The 18,082-nt window shown below is 37.8% G+C and overlaps 1 long non-coding RNA gene across 1 annotated transcript in view; it reads left to right on the top strand.

Moving 5' to 3' along the window:
• Positions 1-14,487, top strand: part of LOC125938989 (uncharacterized) — a 36,006-nt gene extending 21,519 nt beyond the window's left edge. Inside the window, exons 5-6 of the long non-coding RNA XR_007462880.1 lie at positions 13,580-13,670; positions 14,402-14,487. This is a non-coding gene — a long non-coding RNA (uncharacterized LOC125938989). The remainder of the gene's footprint in view (positions 1-13,579; positions 13,671-14,401) is intronic.
• The last annotated feature ends 3,595 nt before the right edge of the window (positions 14,488-18,082 follow it).

The following is an 18,082-nucleotide window of genomic DNA, read 5'->3' as shown; positions in this document are numbered from 1 at the left end:
TGGATTTCTTTTGATAATTTATACTTTCCTAAAAAACTATCTGTTTTATTAATGGTTAAAGACTTACTTGCAGAGTTAAATAAAATAATCCTTTGCACAGTTAAAATTTTTTCTTTGTATATTTTTTTCTTTTATATTTTAATGTGTATTTGTGCTTCTCCCCACCCTTTTTGTTTTTGTTTTTGTTTTTTGAGAGAGAGAGAGAGAGAGAGAGAGAGAGAGAGAGAATCTTAAGCAGACTCCATGCTCAGCATGGGGCTGGATTCTGTGATCCTGGTATCATGACCTGAGCCCAAATCAAGAGTCTGTTGCTCAACCAACTGAGCAACCCAGGCACAGCACCCCCTTTTTTTTGTCTTAATGATTAGCTTATGGTATGTGTTTTAAAACAATTTTTCCACCCTCCTGCAAATAATTTACTTTCATCTATATTTACCAGTTCCAAGTTTTGTTTTCTATTTACTAATTCACCGATTTCTAGTTTCATCTTTATTCATTCCTTCATTCTGCCTTTCTTACGGGTTCGTTTGTTGCTATATTTTTCCGAGGTTCTTGAGCTGAATGCCTTATTTAACTTAATACATTATTATTTAGTGATGTGTTTAAGGCTATAAATTTTCTTCTTCTATGTACAGCTTTGATTATAAGTCTTTGTTTTGAAAATGTTTTTCTTTTTATTATTTTATAATTTTTTGGTAATGTTAACCTTTATTTATTCTTTCAATTGTAAATTTTGTGAGAAGTATTTTTATATTGAGCACCTACTATGGGCAGGTGCTATTTTTTTGGAATTTTTATTTTTTTTATTTTGAGAGAGAGAGAGAGAGAGAGAGAGAGAGAGAGAACATGAGTGGGGGGAGAGGGACAGAGGGAGAGAGATAGAAATCAGCTTCCACACTCAGCATAGAGCCCAATGTGGGGCTTGATCCCACAACCCTGGGATTATGACCTGAGCAGAAATCAAGAGTTAGACACTCAACAAACTGAGCCACCCAAGCACCCCTGTGGAAGGGAATTTTTACATTTTAAAAAGGCTGTGATATTTGCTTTACATTTAAATTATATTTTTATTTCCCAGGTTATTGAAGTCTAGATGAAGAAAAGTGATCTGATTATTTGTACCTTTTGGTGTCTATTAATGTTTTCCTTGTTAACTTACAAATGATCTGTGGATACTTCATGGTGAATTCTCTATGGTAATATGCACAGTGTATAGTATCATATCTATTATACATATATATACACACACACAATCTTTTATTTATCTCTCTCCCTCTCTCTATATATTTGCTGTATTTCACCATAAGATATATATAAACATATATTAGCATCATATATATATATATATATATATATATATATATATATATGTATAATCTCAGAACTGGGGCACCTGGGTTGCTCAGTCGGTTAAGCATCTGACTTCAGGTCATGATCTCACAGTCCATGGGTTCGAGCTCCGCATCAGGCTCTGTGCTGACAGCTTGGAGCCTAAAGCCTGCTTTGGGTTCTGTGTCTCCTCTCTCTGACCCACTCCCACTCACACTCTGTCTCTCTCTCTCTTTCAAAAATAAATAAACACTTAAAAAAATTTTTTAAATTAAAAAAAAAAACACAACTGTTACGTGACTCAGCATAATCCTTCAATTCCCATTATCTGAAGCTCCCATGATGCTGTTAAAGCAGGTTCTTAGTCCCCATTCCTATGGATTCTGGTTGAGTGAGTCTAAAACCTAGAGTCCCTCCTGCAATAAACATGCCTTCTCCTGAGTGGGAGATTGTAGTGACGTAGAAGAGAGCCCTTGTGTATGCAAATACTCTGTTTGACATTTGGTATTGACTTAGCTCATTTGACTTTGGTTAGAAGCAACACAACTGACCGTTTCTCTCCTCCCCATTTCTGATCTTTAGGCTGTTTTTCAGAGATACAGGTATTATGATATATTAGCACTCTGCCCTTTCTCCATTTTATTAAAACTTTGGGTTGTAGCCATTTCCCAATTGCATTTTCTCTATTTTACATTCATTATTTTCCCATTCTCGTGGTTTTAAAATGAGCTCATTTGCTCATCTTTTTCCATAAGTTCTTTAAAATTTTTAAATTCTGCTGTTTATCCTATTTAATCACTGGTCTATCTCATCTTTTATCTATTGTTTTATAAAGTCTGTGATTCTTTTAATTTTCTTGAGAGTGACCATAGAGGCTTTATCCTCTAAAAAATCTAGAATCAATCTCTTAACTCTAGCTTTGGTATGCTATACTTTATTTTCCAATGTTTAAATACTCTTCTTTCCTAGTTTTTCCACTCTTCCTGTATTATTTGTGTATCACAGGTTTATGTAAGTTTGATCACCCATGCCCGCAGATAGTGTGGTTTTATTCTTGGGTTTACCACCTATTTTCCAGGGAATTTTTCAGATCCGTCTCCTAAAATACAAGCTGGACAATTTAGCTTTATAATACATCAGATTTTCCACATTTCAGGAATTCAGTAGTCCGAGATTGGTAGGAAGAAAGTTGAATCTTTTGTCAGTCACAGCTGGGTAATTTAATAAAATTTATGCAGATTTTCTCTGTGTTTGAATAGTGGTACCAAAGTCCATTTTGGAAAGGTAGAGAGTATCCTTTCCCGCCAAGGGGCATAGAAATCAGTTTTGGATTCACCTTCTTCATCATGAACTAATCACATTAGTGAGAGTGCTTGAGTGGAGTGCCCATGGTCTATCGACTTTTCTGTTTGGGAAGGTGTATATGTTTTCTTCACCATAGATAGCTGCCTTTTTTTGCTGTTGGTCAGGAGCTGTGAAAATGGCAGAAATTCATTTAGTCTTTCTCCTCTTGTTCATCCTCATTTTCACACTTTGCCCCTTTAAAACATGTTTGGATAACAATGCAGTCTACAACAGTGCTATTTTCAAATAAAAAAAAACTAAGGCATAGAGAGGTCAAGTAAGTGAGTTAATCAGCTTTAGAAATTGAGAGTGAACGCAGGGAACTCAGCTGTACAGCTGGGATCTCTACCACGGTGCTATATTTTCTTTCTGCTAAGATTTATTGAATGCTGATGATACAAAGCCCTGAACTGCCAAGATATTACAGAATGATTATAGGGAAAGCACAGAATTTTTAGATCTATAGGTAATACAGGAGCCTCATTTAGCCAAGGTGCTTACTATTCTCTCACTCTTATGGGTCTCTTGATTTGTATGCTTGCTGATATCTCTCTGTACCCATTCTCTTGTGGAAGTGCACATGGGCACTATAATAGCCAAAAGGCATTCAGCCAAAGAGAGCCGAAGGAGAACAGAGATATGAACTATCCACAAATGGAATAATCAACTTCTGGATATTTGAAAATCGATGAACTAGTATCAGGATTTCTTTGTTCATTTTATGGGAGATGTACTCAAGACTTTCTAGGAATAATCTAAGGTAGGATAGTTTTGTGGCACTTATTACAAGCCTTCTCTTTTAGATGTGTCCTGCGAAAGATATGATCAACCATTAATTGATCAAACATTCTGTTCAGGGTTTTCTTTTTAATTTCTGATTGAAGTTGATATTTTTCCAGGGTACAGGGAGCATAACGATTCAATTGGCTCAGGGAAACAAACAGAGCCTTTTCCTATAACTACTCAGTCGAAGGTCAGTTGCTAGGATTTGTTTTTCATCCTCCTGCAGTAAGGTATTTTCTTTTCTTTTTTCTTTAAGCTTGACATCAGTATGAGGGAGTTCAAGTTCCCTCTGCTATTTGCAATGATTGATTTTTGAAGCAGAGGAAACATCCTTTCACTGCATGAAGATCTGAGTCTACTAAGGCTTATGGAGGCACAGAGCATTTATATCAAAGTTTATTTCAGAGAGACTTGAGAAAACTTTTAAAGCCTACCCATATAGCCATGTAAATGTTCTTGAATACCTATAGACTATCAGGGATGGCAGAGACACAGCACATAACCCCTCCCTTTCTGCCTCTAAACCTGATAAGGTTCATTGGTTATAATAGCATATAACTATGCTATACTCACATCCGGCCTTTAAATAAAGGAGGTTAAGACTAAATGATCCTATAATGTAAGTAAGCAAGTAAAAAAAAAAAAAAAAAAACACCTATGTGACACCTCCCGCATGACACACCACCCAGAGGCCCTCACAATTCTTGATTTTTTTTTTTTTGTCACTTACACCAGAGCCCTCAACCATCTTGGATTTTGTCATATTGTTTAACTCTTTTCCTTATAACACTAAGAAAACTTAAATAATAGTTGTAATTGCACTTGTTGAAAATACTGAATAGAAGTGGAGAGCAGGATATCTTTATCTGCCTTGAACTCGACTTCCTGGTTTTGATCAAATTACTGCCTTCCTTTATTCCATCTGGACTTCTTTTAGCCTTCTGGTCCTTCTGCACTACTATGGAGGTCCTCACTGTAAGAGCAACTCTTTTTTTTTTTTTTTTTTTTTTTTTTTTTTACTGAGAATCTACTATGTTCTACTCATTTTACATCATCACCTTTCATCCCTCCAAGAATGCTAGCAGTCATTTATGAGTAATTCTGTTAAGAAATAAAGAAACTGAGGTTGAACTGGAAGGTTGTGGAGCCTTTATATGGACTTGAGTCTTGACTCAGAGACTCATGTTCCCTTCAGTGTCCTCTCACTCAGAGTAACTATGGGAGTTGCAATTCATATAGAAAGGAAGGATCTTTTTAAAACATTTATTTATTTAAATTCAAGTTAGTTAACATACAGTGTAATATTGGTTTCACGAGTAGACGCAAGTGATTCATGACTTACATACAACACCCAGGGCTCATCCCAACAAATGCCCTCCTTAATGCCCATCATCCATTTAGCCCATCCTGCCACCCAACACCCCTCCAGTAATCCTCAGCTTGTGTTCTCTTTATTTAAGAGTCTCTCTATGGTTTGCCTCCCCCTGTGTTTTTATCTTATTTTTCCTTCCCTCCCCCTATGTTCATCTGTTGTGTTTCTCAAAGTTCACATATGAGTGAAATCATATGATATTTGTCTTTCTCTGAATGACTTATTTTGCTTAGCATAATACACTCTAGGTCCATCCATGCTGTTGAAAATGGCAAGGTTTCATTCTTTTTGATCATTGAGTAGTATTCAATTGTATATATACACCACACCTTCTTTATCCACTTATTACTCAATGGACATTTGGGCTCTTTCCATAATTTGGCTGTTGTTGATAGCGCTACTACAAACATTGGGTGCATAGGCACCTTAGAATCAGCAGTTTTGTATCCTTTAGATAAATTCCTAATAGTGCAATTGCTGGGCTGTAGGGTAGTTTTATTTTTAAGTTTTTGAGGAACCTCCATACTGTTTTCCAGAGTGACTGCTTCAGTTTGCATTCCCACCAACAGTGCAAGAGGGTTCCCCTTTCTCCATGTCATTACCAACATCTGTTGTTTTCCTGTGTTGTTAATTTTAGCCATTATGACTAGTGTGAGGTGGTATCTTATTGTAGTTTTGATTTATATTTCTCTGATCATGAGTGATGTTGAGCATATTTCATGAGTTTGTTTGCCATCTCGATGTCTTTTTAGAAAAGTGTCTATTCATGTCTACTGCCCATTTCATCCCTGGATTTGTTTTTTGGGTGTTGAGTTTGATAAATTCTTTATAGATTTTGGAGACTAACCCTTTATCTGTTATGTCATTTGCAAATATCTTCTCCTTTTCTGTCAGTTGCCTTTTAGTTTTGTTGCTTGTTTCCTTCATTGTGCAGAAGCTTTTTATCTTGATGAGGTCCTGATAGTTCATTTTTGCTTTTATTTCCCTTGCTTGTGAAGACATGTTTAGTAAGAGGTTGCTGCAGCCAAGGTCAAGAAATTGCTGCCTGTTTTCTCCTGTAGGATTTTGAGGGTTTCCTGTCTCACATTTAGATCTTTCATCCATTTTGAATTTATTTTTGTGTATGGTGTAAGAAAATGGTCCAGTTTCATTCTTCTGCTTGTTGCCGTAAAGTTTTCCCAACACCATTTGCTGAAGAGACTGTCTTTTTTTCCGTTGGATACTCTTCCCTGCTTTGTCGAAGATTAGTTGGCCATAAATATGTGGGTCCATTTCTGGGTTCTCTATTCTGTTCCATTAATCTATGTGTCTGTTTTTGTGCCAGTACTATACTGTTTTGATGATTGCAGCTTAATAATACAGCTTAAAGTCTGGAATTGTGATGCCTCCAGCTTTGGTTTTCTCTTTCAATATTACTTTGGCCATTTGGGGTCTTTTCTGGTTCCATAAAAATTTTAGGATTGTTTTTCTAGCTCTGTGAAGAATTCTAGTGGTATTTTGATAGGGAGTGCATTGATTTCTTTGGATAGTATAGACATTTTAATGATATTTGTTCTTCTAGCCGATGAGCATGGAATGTTTTTCCACCTCTTTGTGTCTTCTTCAATTTCTCTTATAAGTTTTCTATAGTTTTCAGTATACAGATCTTTTACCTCTTTGATTAGGCTTATTCCTAGGTATCTTCTCATTTTTGGTGCAGTTGTAAATGGGATCAATTTCTTGATTTCTCTTTCTGTTGCTTCATGATTGGTGTTATAGAAATACAATTGATCTCTGCATGTTGACTTTATATCCTGCAAGTTTGCTGAATTCACACATCAGTACTAGCAGAAAAAAAAGAATCTTTATGCAGGTAAAAGTTTGCAAGGTCTGGAGAGGATATCTATAAAACTATCACAAACAAATACAGTTAAATATTTTTCATATAGGTTCACAGGTTTTATAAACTTTATTTTCTCAGGTTTTACTTTGTGCATGGTCTATTTCTATGTAGCATGACCTGAAAATAATGAATTAATATTCAAAATCCAGTGACTCTCATATCAATAAATGTAGATATCAAATCCAGATAATATAAGTAGGTCTTTATGCTTTTGGAAAGGAGAAACAAAGAGGCAAAGTTTATGTAAACAGGATTCAAAAAACTTCCCCAAAGCAGTAGGGGGATCTCTAAGTTTTATAAACAGGAATACAAATTTGAACAGTTTATAAATCATAAATCCAGTGTGTCTCTTTTTCAGGGAACACATGGATTCTCTTTCCTTTTTTTTGTTTTTTTTCAAAGTCTATTTATTTTGAGAGAGAGAGTGGGGGAGGGGCAAAGAGAGAGAGAGAGAGAGAGAGAGAGAGAGAGATAATTCAAGCAGGCTCCATGCTGTCAGAGCATAGTGATCACAAGCCGTGAGATCCTAACCTGAGCTGAAATCAAGAATTAGACACTTAACCAAATGAGCCACCCAGGAGCCCACGGATTCTTTTCTCAATGGGTAATTAGCGATGTGCGCATTAGTCAGTGCCACCCCTTCTGTTTCATTTCTTTTGGCTAGGAAATTTATAATTATTTGTATTTGGAGGTCTTTCCTATAACGCTATTTGAAGCTGAGAACTACATGTGACATTTGAGGTAGGAAGAGAGAAGAGGAAGATAAAATTAACATTAGGCGCAAGTGGAGAAGGTTCTTGGGACATTGAGAAAGGTGAAAGAAAGATTTTGAGCATCTTAGCCTCAAAATCAAAAAAGGAGAGGGGTGATTACTAGGGTCAGATACTATGTAGAGTTCAAAGGTAAGAATTGGGATACGAGACATGTGGATAGTTAGAAGGGCAATCATCTGTTTCAATAATGCCATTTTAGTATTCATTGATAGATGTAAATGCTGAATTCAAAGAATTAAGAAGGGAGAAATAAAAGGGATGTATCCATGAGGGCTGTGGTTATATTTACTCTTTCATTTTCCTGATATTATTTCCTAATGATCCAACTTAAGGTCTTCTAAAATTGATTTAGGTACATATGTGGTCATTGACACTGAGGTGATTGAATTTATAGAAAAAAAGCATTTTTAAACTAAAGCTAGATTCCCCCCTCAAAGCTGAAAAGATTGTTTAATTAGGACCATTTTGAGCATAGAATTTATTCTACAAGGCACAACCTCATTGGGTATCCTGACTAAGTAACCTTGTATAGAAGGAGATAGATGGTTGATTCAGATACAGGAGGTGAACTGAGAGTAAATGAAGCAGCAAATTATAGAAAAGATGCATTGCCTACATTGTGTTATTTTTTCTTCTATACCCCCTTCCCCCATCTATAAAACACAATGAGCTTATTAGGATTAGGTGTACATGGTTCCCCTTTGTGGACTACTAAACAGACCAGACCTAGAAGTTCTGTCAATTAAGGCTCCAAAATAAGGCAGGCTGCATTTCTACAGTGACAACACTGATCACATGGCCTGGAAATGCCAGATGAAAAGCTGTTTTAAGGAAGGGGGCAGTCAGACCTCTAGAGCATGTACTATGTTTCTATATAGTTAGAACTAGGAACCAAGATCAGATGGAGAGTGACAATGTCTAAAATTGAACTTTTCTGATGGCTAGGGAAAATTACCCAGATGATCAGGGCATACTGACTCTAAATTGGGAGACCTGAGTTCAAGCCGTGGTGTCACTTATGTGATTATGAACAAGCTACTTAACCTCCTGATGTGTTTCTTCCTTGCACAGATGACTAAGGACATCATGACATCTGGACCAGCATCCTACAGAATTATAGAGATGGTCAAATATAAACCTCAAGCAACTACACATGAAAAGTGTTAGTACTTATGCTTTGATCTCTCCAATGCTTGGATTTATATTTGGCTTTAGGAATATTTTCCGAAAAGATCTGGCAACCTAGAAAATGTTAGTGATTAAGAACTTTTTAAAGAATATCATTTCAGGATGCCTGGATGGCTCAGTTGGTTAAACGTCCGACTCTTGGTTTCACTTCAGGTCATGATCTGACAGCTTGGTGGGTTTGAGTCCCATGTTGGGCTCTGTGCTGGCAGAATGGAACCTGCTTGGGATTCTCCCTTTCTGTGTCTCCACCCCTCCCCTGCTGTGCTGTCTCTCAAAATAAATAAATAAACTAAAAAAAATCATTTCATGGGCACCTGGGTGGCTCAGTCGATTAAATAGACGACTTTGGCTCAGGTCATGATCTCACAGCTTGTGAGTTCAAGCCCTACATAGGGCTTTCTGCTCTCAGCTTCAGCTCTTCTGTCTCCCCCTCTTTCTGCCCCTCTGCCACTCAGGCTGGCTCTCTCTCAAAAATAAACATTAAAGAAATTTTTTTTAAAGAACATCATTTCATTTAAAAATAGCAAAAACCAAAAAACAAAATTAAAAACACAACCATACCACAAACAAACAGACAAACAAACTGAACTAGGAGAGAAGCCATTTGTCCAAGTAGCAATTTGTACAAATAGTGAATTGAAAACTCTAGATTAAACTGCATTCTTGAACTTCCAGAGTTTTGCATATTCATACAGCATGGCCAAAGGGCACTTAATACATAAGTATATCAATGAGAAAATGAAAGTAAGAGCAATATTTTTCAAATCCGGTCAGGACCATCTTTCTATGAAATGAAACAACCTTCTAATATTTTATTTAGAGCGTTAGTACCTTACCATCTCTTCTCTATGAGGACTGCTATCCAGCTGCAACAAGAATAGCCATATTTCACCCTTATCCTGCCCTCTTGAATGGATCCGCAATGGAATGGTCCAGATAGGAACAAGTACCCCTAAGAAATGGCCTGGGCATTTGCTGTCTGGATTCATGAGGTATAAGCTATGAAACTGGGTGGCTGTCAGTGTCCACGTTTCCTGCCATAAATTTCTGGATACCTAGAGAGGTGGTTTGGAGAGACAAGAGAGGGGAGGGGAAGAGAGGAGAGTGGCGTGCAATGGGGATTAGGGGAGGGGCAGGAGGAAAGAAAGCTACTGTGCAAAGTGGACAGAAAACCAGTGTGAAGCTCAGATCTTTTTACATTTCAGGCCAGACCATTTCCAGAAATTTATTCACCAGACTAGTTTTTCTCTTTTGGATTTGCTGATAGACATACTGGTTAACAAGGGGCTTTGGGGTCAACTGAACTGAACTTGAATTCTATAGCCACATTACTGGCTCTGTGACTTCAGGAAGGTTATTTAAACCCTAGAGCCTTACTTCCTTAATCTGTATAAGGGGAAAAGTGGTCCTTGCCTTTCTAAAGCTTAAATAGGATACTGTGTATAAAATGCTTACCCCAGGCCTTGTATATCCTAAACACTTAGTAAATGGTAACTATTAGAAACTCATAGATTTGTGGATTTAGCACTGATTTTAGGATTAGTGCTAGAGTAGAAAGGATTCTTTCTTAGGAACCATCTGACCCACTGATTCTTATAAGACCCTTTAGAGTCCTAAGTGTGCTTTATAAGTGCATTGGGAGGGGGGCAGGCAACCTAGTGATAAAATGTGAGAACTCTGCATCTCAACTTCTTCAAACAGAATGTCTCTATTTTTATCTGTCCTATTTTGCTCTTCCTACTTAAAAAAATAATAGGAGTTCAGCAAAAAAAATAATTGAAAAAATATTCAATTTTATAAATGAGCAATTTTATAAATGAGAAAATAGATGATGTGAGTTGAGTGGTTTGCTTCATTGCCCATCTTGTGGCATTATTCTGGTCAGTGCACAAGCTCCTCGTCAATATTAGCAAACCTGAGGGGTGTTGGTGGTATCATTGGGCCACCTTCATAGGTAATTCCCCAGATACAAGACTACAGTCGAGAGTGGGTCTGATCTGAGTGCCAGAGTTTGACGGAAGTTACAGATGGGGTCTTCAGTGGAATTAATCGTCTACCACTGTAAAGACAATGTGTAGACAATTTAAAAGATGATGATGACTAAACCCGTTCTGTAGAATACAAACTATTCCGTTCTCACAAGTTAATTTAGGCATAATTAAAAAAAAAAGGAACTCTGAAGAATTTAAAACAGGCTTTAAAATTAACTTCCGATTCTTATTGGAAATTGGTAAAAATCCTTCGTCATGTACAATTAAGGGAATTGTCTCTGTTACGGTCCAGTCTCCATGTCTCTTCATCATTCATGTTTTGCTGATATAGTTAACATCCTACCCCAGACTGGATGACGTTTTCACTTTCTTCAATCAAGCTTTTAGTCATAATTACAGTGAAATTTTGGTCTCTGCATCTGCAATTGCTCAAAGATTATACTGTAAATCAACTGATTTCTAAGAAAGCTTCAATTCTGAAAAATGCCTGTTGCCAGTGAGGAAATCATCGTGCTTAAGATGACATTAATAGACAATGTTTATTGAGCACTGTGGTGCCTCAGCTAGGTTACAGATGGACAGGAAGAGAGCCACTCCCAACACATGTACATGCTTCAAGGTTACATTAAGTTCCTGATTTAATTAGCCAAAGATACAAGCCTAATCAGAAGGGAGGTAGTCACACGTAATAGGAGTATATGGAGCACATCTCAACATGGCTTCCTTGCTTGCCCACAAAATATAACAGGAGCCCACAGCTGCCTGCGGCGGTGTCCACACAAAGGAGGACAAATCATTCTTGCCATGCCACTGTCCTTTCATATTCAGGGTTTACATCATTTTCGGGAAGGATTTCTATAATAACCTATCTGCTTCTTGAACCTAACTCAGTGTCTCCAAGATCTCATATTTCACCAGGGATCAAGCAGTGTTAGGGTCTGGATGCCCCAGAATGGAATATCTGCTTCTGAGTTTCCAGGGTTCTGGGAAAGCATCTGTTCCAGTGAATATTCACCGGGTACCCCCATTCTGTGGTGCACTCTCATGCCACATATCATTGAATCCCCATGCAAAATGATTATAGATTCACAGTCACTATCCATAGCCTCAGGCTCACCTAGCTTTTTAAATTCAGAACTTCCAAATTTTAGACGGACTATATGGTACACATAACATACATCTAATTTGGGCCCCTCTCCTCCTGCTGTGACATTTGGGGCAGTACCTGTAAGTACTCACTTTATATGTGGAATAAAGAAAGACTATGAATTGCCTTACCTCAGTCCAGTCAGAATTTGCTGCAAATGAATTTGTGCCAGTTGTGTGAATAATCATTTTGTTCTAGGAAAATTTTGGGTGTTGCAGTACAGATCGGGGTTTGTTGGCCTATACTATTACATCCATTCTGCAACGATGGAATTGAAGTTTAGAGAGTTTAGCAACTTGCCCAAGGTTACAACTCGAGTAGGGGGAAAATCCAGACCTAAGTCTGCCTAAATTCCAAGTTTGCTTCTTTAATAACGATGCTACAACCTACATTGACTCTCTTTCAGTTGGAAGGAAGTTTCCCTTTTCTGAGTCTTTCTAATAGGGTCGGGTCTAGAGAGAGGGCAGTGAGGTACTCACTTTGGGTGCAAGATATAAGGGAAGATGCCAAACAGCTCAGTTATCAAGATAAAACATTTAAAATTCAGTATAAACAATTTAAATTAATGAAAACAAATCCCTGATGAACCAAATATAAAACACTGAAATCAAGATGTGATCAGTGTTACTAGTTTTTCATTTGGTCTCAAGACTCCAACGTGGCACCGCTTGGCATTGTTCTCTGATCAAAGTCAGTACTGCTCTTTCTCTTTTCTCACTGCAGTAAAAGGGAGTATGACAACACATTCGCTTTGGCAAGAAGGGTGACTCCATGGTGGGGTCCAGGAGAAGCAGTTCTCCAATGTACAAAATTCATGAATATCCCTACACTCCCTGATTACCAGGGTTAAAAATCCCTTCTGGCTACTGAAACCCAGACATGATTGTTGAACTGTTTTATCCCAGCCTCTGTTACACAAAGAGAAGGGCTGTTATTTTTCATAGATATTTCAACAGAGTTGAGGGATTGGAATAGAAATGTTTAAGTCGGTTTACTTTCAAGTTCATGATTGTTATCAATCAAGATTCAGTAGAAAACAGAATCCACTCCAGTGAAAAGAATTTAATGAAGGAATGAATTTCTGGGTCAGGGAACAGAGAGGGTATTAGACACTGAGAGATAAGCAACAGCGGAAAGCTGATACCACCCTCTGGTCTAAAGGGAAACAGGCAAAAAAAAAAAAAAAAAAAAAAAGTGTTCCCAGAATCAGAGAGAGCTTGAGCAGTGAGGAGGGACTGCCAAGAAAGAGCTATGGTTGTGGAGGGGCACCATCCAAAGCAGGGAGGAAGAGGGGAACCCAACCTCTAATTCCCCTGACTGGTAGGGCTTAGCTGGAAGGGGGTCTGCTGGTGCACGGGGATCAGTCTCCTGGGGCACAGAGAAAGGCATCAAAGGGAGGAGAGAGAATCTGGGGCAGGGAAAAACTGGAAAAAAAAAACACACAATGCGTTTTGTTCATTGATTTTCACAAGCTCAGATTCCTATCAAGGTCCTCCTGTCTTTTGGTGACAGAGCCAAGGAACTATTTGTTGGAAGTAGGAGGAATGCAAAGATGGTCACCATTTAATGTTATCACTACACTGCTTTTGTGCAGAATTGTTATTGATTGCACAGTGTTATTCCCATTGTGCAAAAGAGAGACTGATTTCGTTCTTCTGTTTTCTTAATCATAAGAACAATTAAATTGCATAGAAAAGAGAAACGTTTATGCTAATGTGAGTCTCTGCAATATGACTTAGATTTCTTTATTTTCCCATCCAAAACGATAAGAAAAAGAATAGAAAAGAAGGCACTGAAGATTTAAACACTAAATAATCCTTCTGAATCAGCAAAGACGCAGAAGGGCTCAATGGGGATTTAAGTGAGTAGCTATTTTTGTACATATTTTCAGAGCATGGTTAAGGAGTGATAGTCATTTATTTGGTATGACTCATGGTCACTGACGTGGACACATTCTCTAAATATATGAGAAATCTAACCTGGGGTAACTATAGATTCATTTTCCATACATATGACTACACTGAGATATTATTTACTCTGGTATTCTGATGAGTAAAGAGGATGAAGAGGCTGAGAGCAAATAGTTACTTGCCCTTGAGGATGACAAAGGAGATATTCTACGGTGGCAGCAGAACTCTTAGTTCTGGCCTCTTTTCACACCTTCAAGTTTTATGCCATAATTTATGACAAAATTTTTTCATTGATCTCTTCTAATGCCATGTTCTTTCTACTGCTACTGGGCTCAGTTCCCCATGGGTCACCTGGATCATAACAATGGCCCACTTTTTAAATGTCCTTATGGTAGATTTGGATAAAGTACCTGAGATTACTATAAGTCATCACATAAAAAAATGCTATTAAAATTTTTCCTATAATAATATAAGATAAAGAACATAGGTATTTCAAAAAGTAGTTTTCAGGCTACCTACCTTATTGGTAGGATTTATTTCATGATGATAGCACTATTTCCTCCTTTGTGTGGACATTTAACCATATTTGAAATATTCAGTTTCTTTTTCTGCCTCAGCTTTTCCCTTTCCACTTTGATAGAATTAAACATTTGATTTTTGTATTTTTCTTTTTTTCTTTCAGAGACTCACAAAGGAAGAGATACTGAAGTGAATTTTCAGGACAAATTGGTTTTGGAAATGCTGATTCATTAAATTATGTATAGCCAATGTTTATTATAATTTTTTATATAACATTGGGTTCTATGCTGAGAATTTAAAAATACATAAGGCTTGGGCCCTCATTTCCAGAAATATCAAGTGTAATGAGGGAAGTAAACATATAAAGATAATTTCATCTAATGTGTTAAGGATAATAAGCAAAGTACAAATACATTTTCCTGGATACAGGCATTCTGAGCCAAGGTTCATAAACAATTAATAGAATAAATTCAAATTCTTTTCTTTGAAACAGCATGGTAGTAGTGATTAAATACTATACATGCATAAGACAGAATAGCTTGTCACATAAGCATCCGATACATGGTTATTATTTACTGATGTCAAAAAATTACTCGCACCCTTCTAAATTATTTGCACCCTTCCAAAACTTTCTGTTAGGCGATCACAAGGGTCCTCATTGCTCAGTTAAACAGAGCTGACACAATTATAAACTCTAAATATGCAAGTATATAGTTACAGAATCATGAATTTTATTTTATACTGTAACTGACTCACACCCATTTTGAAGACAGAAATACTGAGGTTTAGGTGGTTTAAGTGGCTTGCCCAAAGCACTGAGCTGTTTAGAGAACCCAAGTCTGCTAATCCTGGACAGGGCCTCACACTTCAGAGTATGCCTGTCTCCCTACTCACCTCACCTCCTACCTGTAATTTCCATCTGCATTAGAAATGACCCTCTTCTCAGAAACATTTCTGATTCATGCTCCTTTGACGGTGAAGCTGGGCTATTCTAGCATTGATGAAGTGTGAATGAGAAGCTGTTATTAATACAAACAGAGGCACCCTCTGGGTATTATGCAGTTATCAGATCAAGCATCAAAATAGGAAACTACAAAAACAACTAATGAAAACAAAATGAATATTGTTAGCTAAATTAATGCTGTCATCTTCCCCAAATGTGCCTTCAAATGAAATGGTCCAACAGCAAAAATAGAACAAGCCGGGAACACTTAGTTCTACAGCGTAGAGGATTTGAAACACAGACTTATTCTCCAGTGTGTTAAATCGCTTAAGTATCAGTGGCAAGTGGCTATTAGCATGTGAGGACCCCAAAAAAATCCAGTATGCCCCTTCCCATGATTTCCCATAGAACTACAGCATAAAACAATAGCCACATGAATAAAATGAATCTGGATTTTGGAGCCTGACCCAGAGATACCTTCTCTGCCTCCTGCTCACCTACCTGCTTTAGGAATTTTAGGGGCACTGCCACTGTCCCCTTCCAATGCCATAATATTTGGCTGCCTCTGCAGCTGTGCTTCAGAGGGAGAGGAGTACCAATTCAAGAAAGAATATTGCTGTGCATATGTATTTGTTGAAACGAAGCAATGTTCCTAAGAGTAGTAAAATTAGTATCTGTGCCTATTAAATTCATTTTCTCTCCTTTTCAATTCAGTGCCATCCTGTTAGTGGTTTATCCCTTTGTGGCCCATGGATATGTGGTGAAACACTCTAGAGTTTCTGTGTGCTGGAAGAGATTGATGATTGCGGAGCATAGATTTATAAGAGAGAGTCTTTGTTTGAGTGACTGATTGAAAGGCATTGTGATATTAATTGCTTTAACTCCTTCAAATCCCAAACATTGTTTACCATTTTACTTGATTTGCACTAAGAATTTGGAGGTAAGAAAGCTATTTGTGTTTGGCATCCCAATGGTCACAGTCCAGGAGGAGATACGGACAGGTATTACTGACTAATATGGGAGATGCTGTAACATCGGCGGGGAAAGAGAAAAGGGTTCCATAATGAAGGTATAGGCAGATGTGTGGGACGGTGGGGTGGGATTCCTCAGAGAAAGCAGGACAGCGATTGGCACCTGAACTAACGCTTGAAGAATAAGTACGAATTCCCTGCACAAGAGCAAAAGTGTTAGAAACAGGGAATGTGGCACGCAAGGGCTGTTTCGGACCCTGTGATAAAAATGGCTGCTTCGAGGGCTTTTGGAAAAATTCAAGATTTGTCACTTTGTTTCCTGGTGTTCATGTATTCTACCTGGAAGAAAATAAATTAGTGGCATTGTGAAAAATAAGAAAAACCAAACAAGACATATGTTCCTGCCGTCTTTGGGGCCTAAATATATATCATCATAAACTTTTTACACCGAGGGCACACTTGAACTATGCTCGCTTGAGACATTATAAAATTGTCGGAATATTGCAGAATCTCACTGACCATCACCAATCAGTCAGGCCAGGCGGCTAAAATTTTTAAAGACATTTTTATATTCTGATAAAGGATTGCTGCTTGTGCCATTTCATAATCATACACCTTTCCAAATAGGATTCCAGTACTGTTAATTCTTAGACGACGTGGTGCCGGCTCATGTTGGATACGAAATTTCATGCTGAAATTCTCTGATGTGCTTCTCAATTTGACATTTGAAATGCCTCAGGAGAATTTCCTAGTCAGTGAGCTTGCATAATTTTGAGTTACAGAAATTAAAGGAACTGCTATCCACACAAATGATGTTTTTTAATATGTAGAAAAAGAGTCCTCTACTGGCTCAGTAGATTGCAGTGAATATAAATTCTGGGAAATTTCTTTGATAAGATATAGATACCTGGGCTTAGAAAGTTTTACCAGGAAACTACCTGAAAACTCAAAGACACAGAGTGTAAATTCTGCACAAATTAGGGCCATATTGAGAAAGTTCCCCATTTAGAAACCCTTAAAATGAAGTCTAGAGATGGGCCTTTCAACTACTCACATCACTTGGCGTTAGATGTCCTCATTACTAACAGGGAAGCCTGGGAACCGCTTGGCTTACAGCACAGGGATATGTGAGCTTTGGTGAATGCATCCATTAATAGTACAAGTGTATGGACACTGAGTGTGGTATATCATAAACTTATCAAGATACCTTTCATTACTTTTTTTTTAAAGGCTCTTTGCCAAAATTATTGAAAGAACCAAGTGTTCTATAGCAATTTGGGACTTATCAAACATTTTCTTTTTTTTCTTTCTTTCTTTTTTCTTCTTCTTTTTTTTCTTAATTATGCAGTAAGTACTGCATTAGCATTCAACAATGCAAAAGACAAAAGAGCCACAGTCTTTGTTCTGGGAGGGGGCACTGAGTGCACAGTTCGCTGTGGCCAGAAGCTGTGTTGTTTTCTTCACAACCAAGCTTACTCTTGTCATCATACGTGAGCCATGCAAAAGTATTTTGGGGGAAAAAAAACATCCCCACAGAATCTAAACGCTTTATCTGTGGTTCCATTCTATTCTTCTCTCCTCTCCTTTCTCACAACCTGGTTATCTGAACTGAAGCAACGGTGAGGGTAGTAAAACATAGATCAGAGAACTGTGGAGGCAAGAGATGGGGATAGACCATACAGAACATTGTAGGCCATGTTGGAATTTGGGCCATTACTTTTAATGACATGCAAAACCACTAGAGATTGTGAGGCAGAGAAGAGCATGGTAGGATTTAACGTTTAAAAGGATTAGTCTGGCAGCATCTGGGTGGCTCAGTGTCTGACTCTTGATTTCAGCTCAGGCCATGATCTTGTGGTCATGAGATTGAGCCCTGCATGGGATTCTCTCTCTGTCTCTGCCCCCTTCCACTCATACTTTCTCTCTCTCT

The sequence above is a fragment of the Panthera uncia genome (genome assembly GCF_023721935.1).
Source record: "Panthera uncia isolate 11264 chromosome B2 unlocalized genomic scaffold, Puncia_PCG_1.0 HiC_scaffold_24, whole genome shotgun sequence".
Taxonomy (NCBI): domain Eukaryota; kingdom Metazoa; phylum Chordata; class Mammalia; order Carnivora; family Felidae; genus Panthera; species Panthera uncia.
Note: the sequence above shows the minus strand (reverse complement) of the source record. Positions and strands in the feature narration are given on the sequence as shown.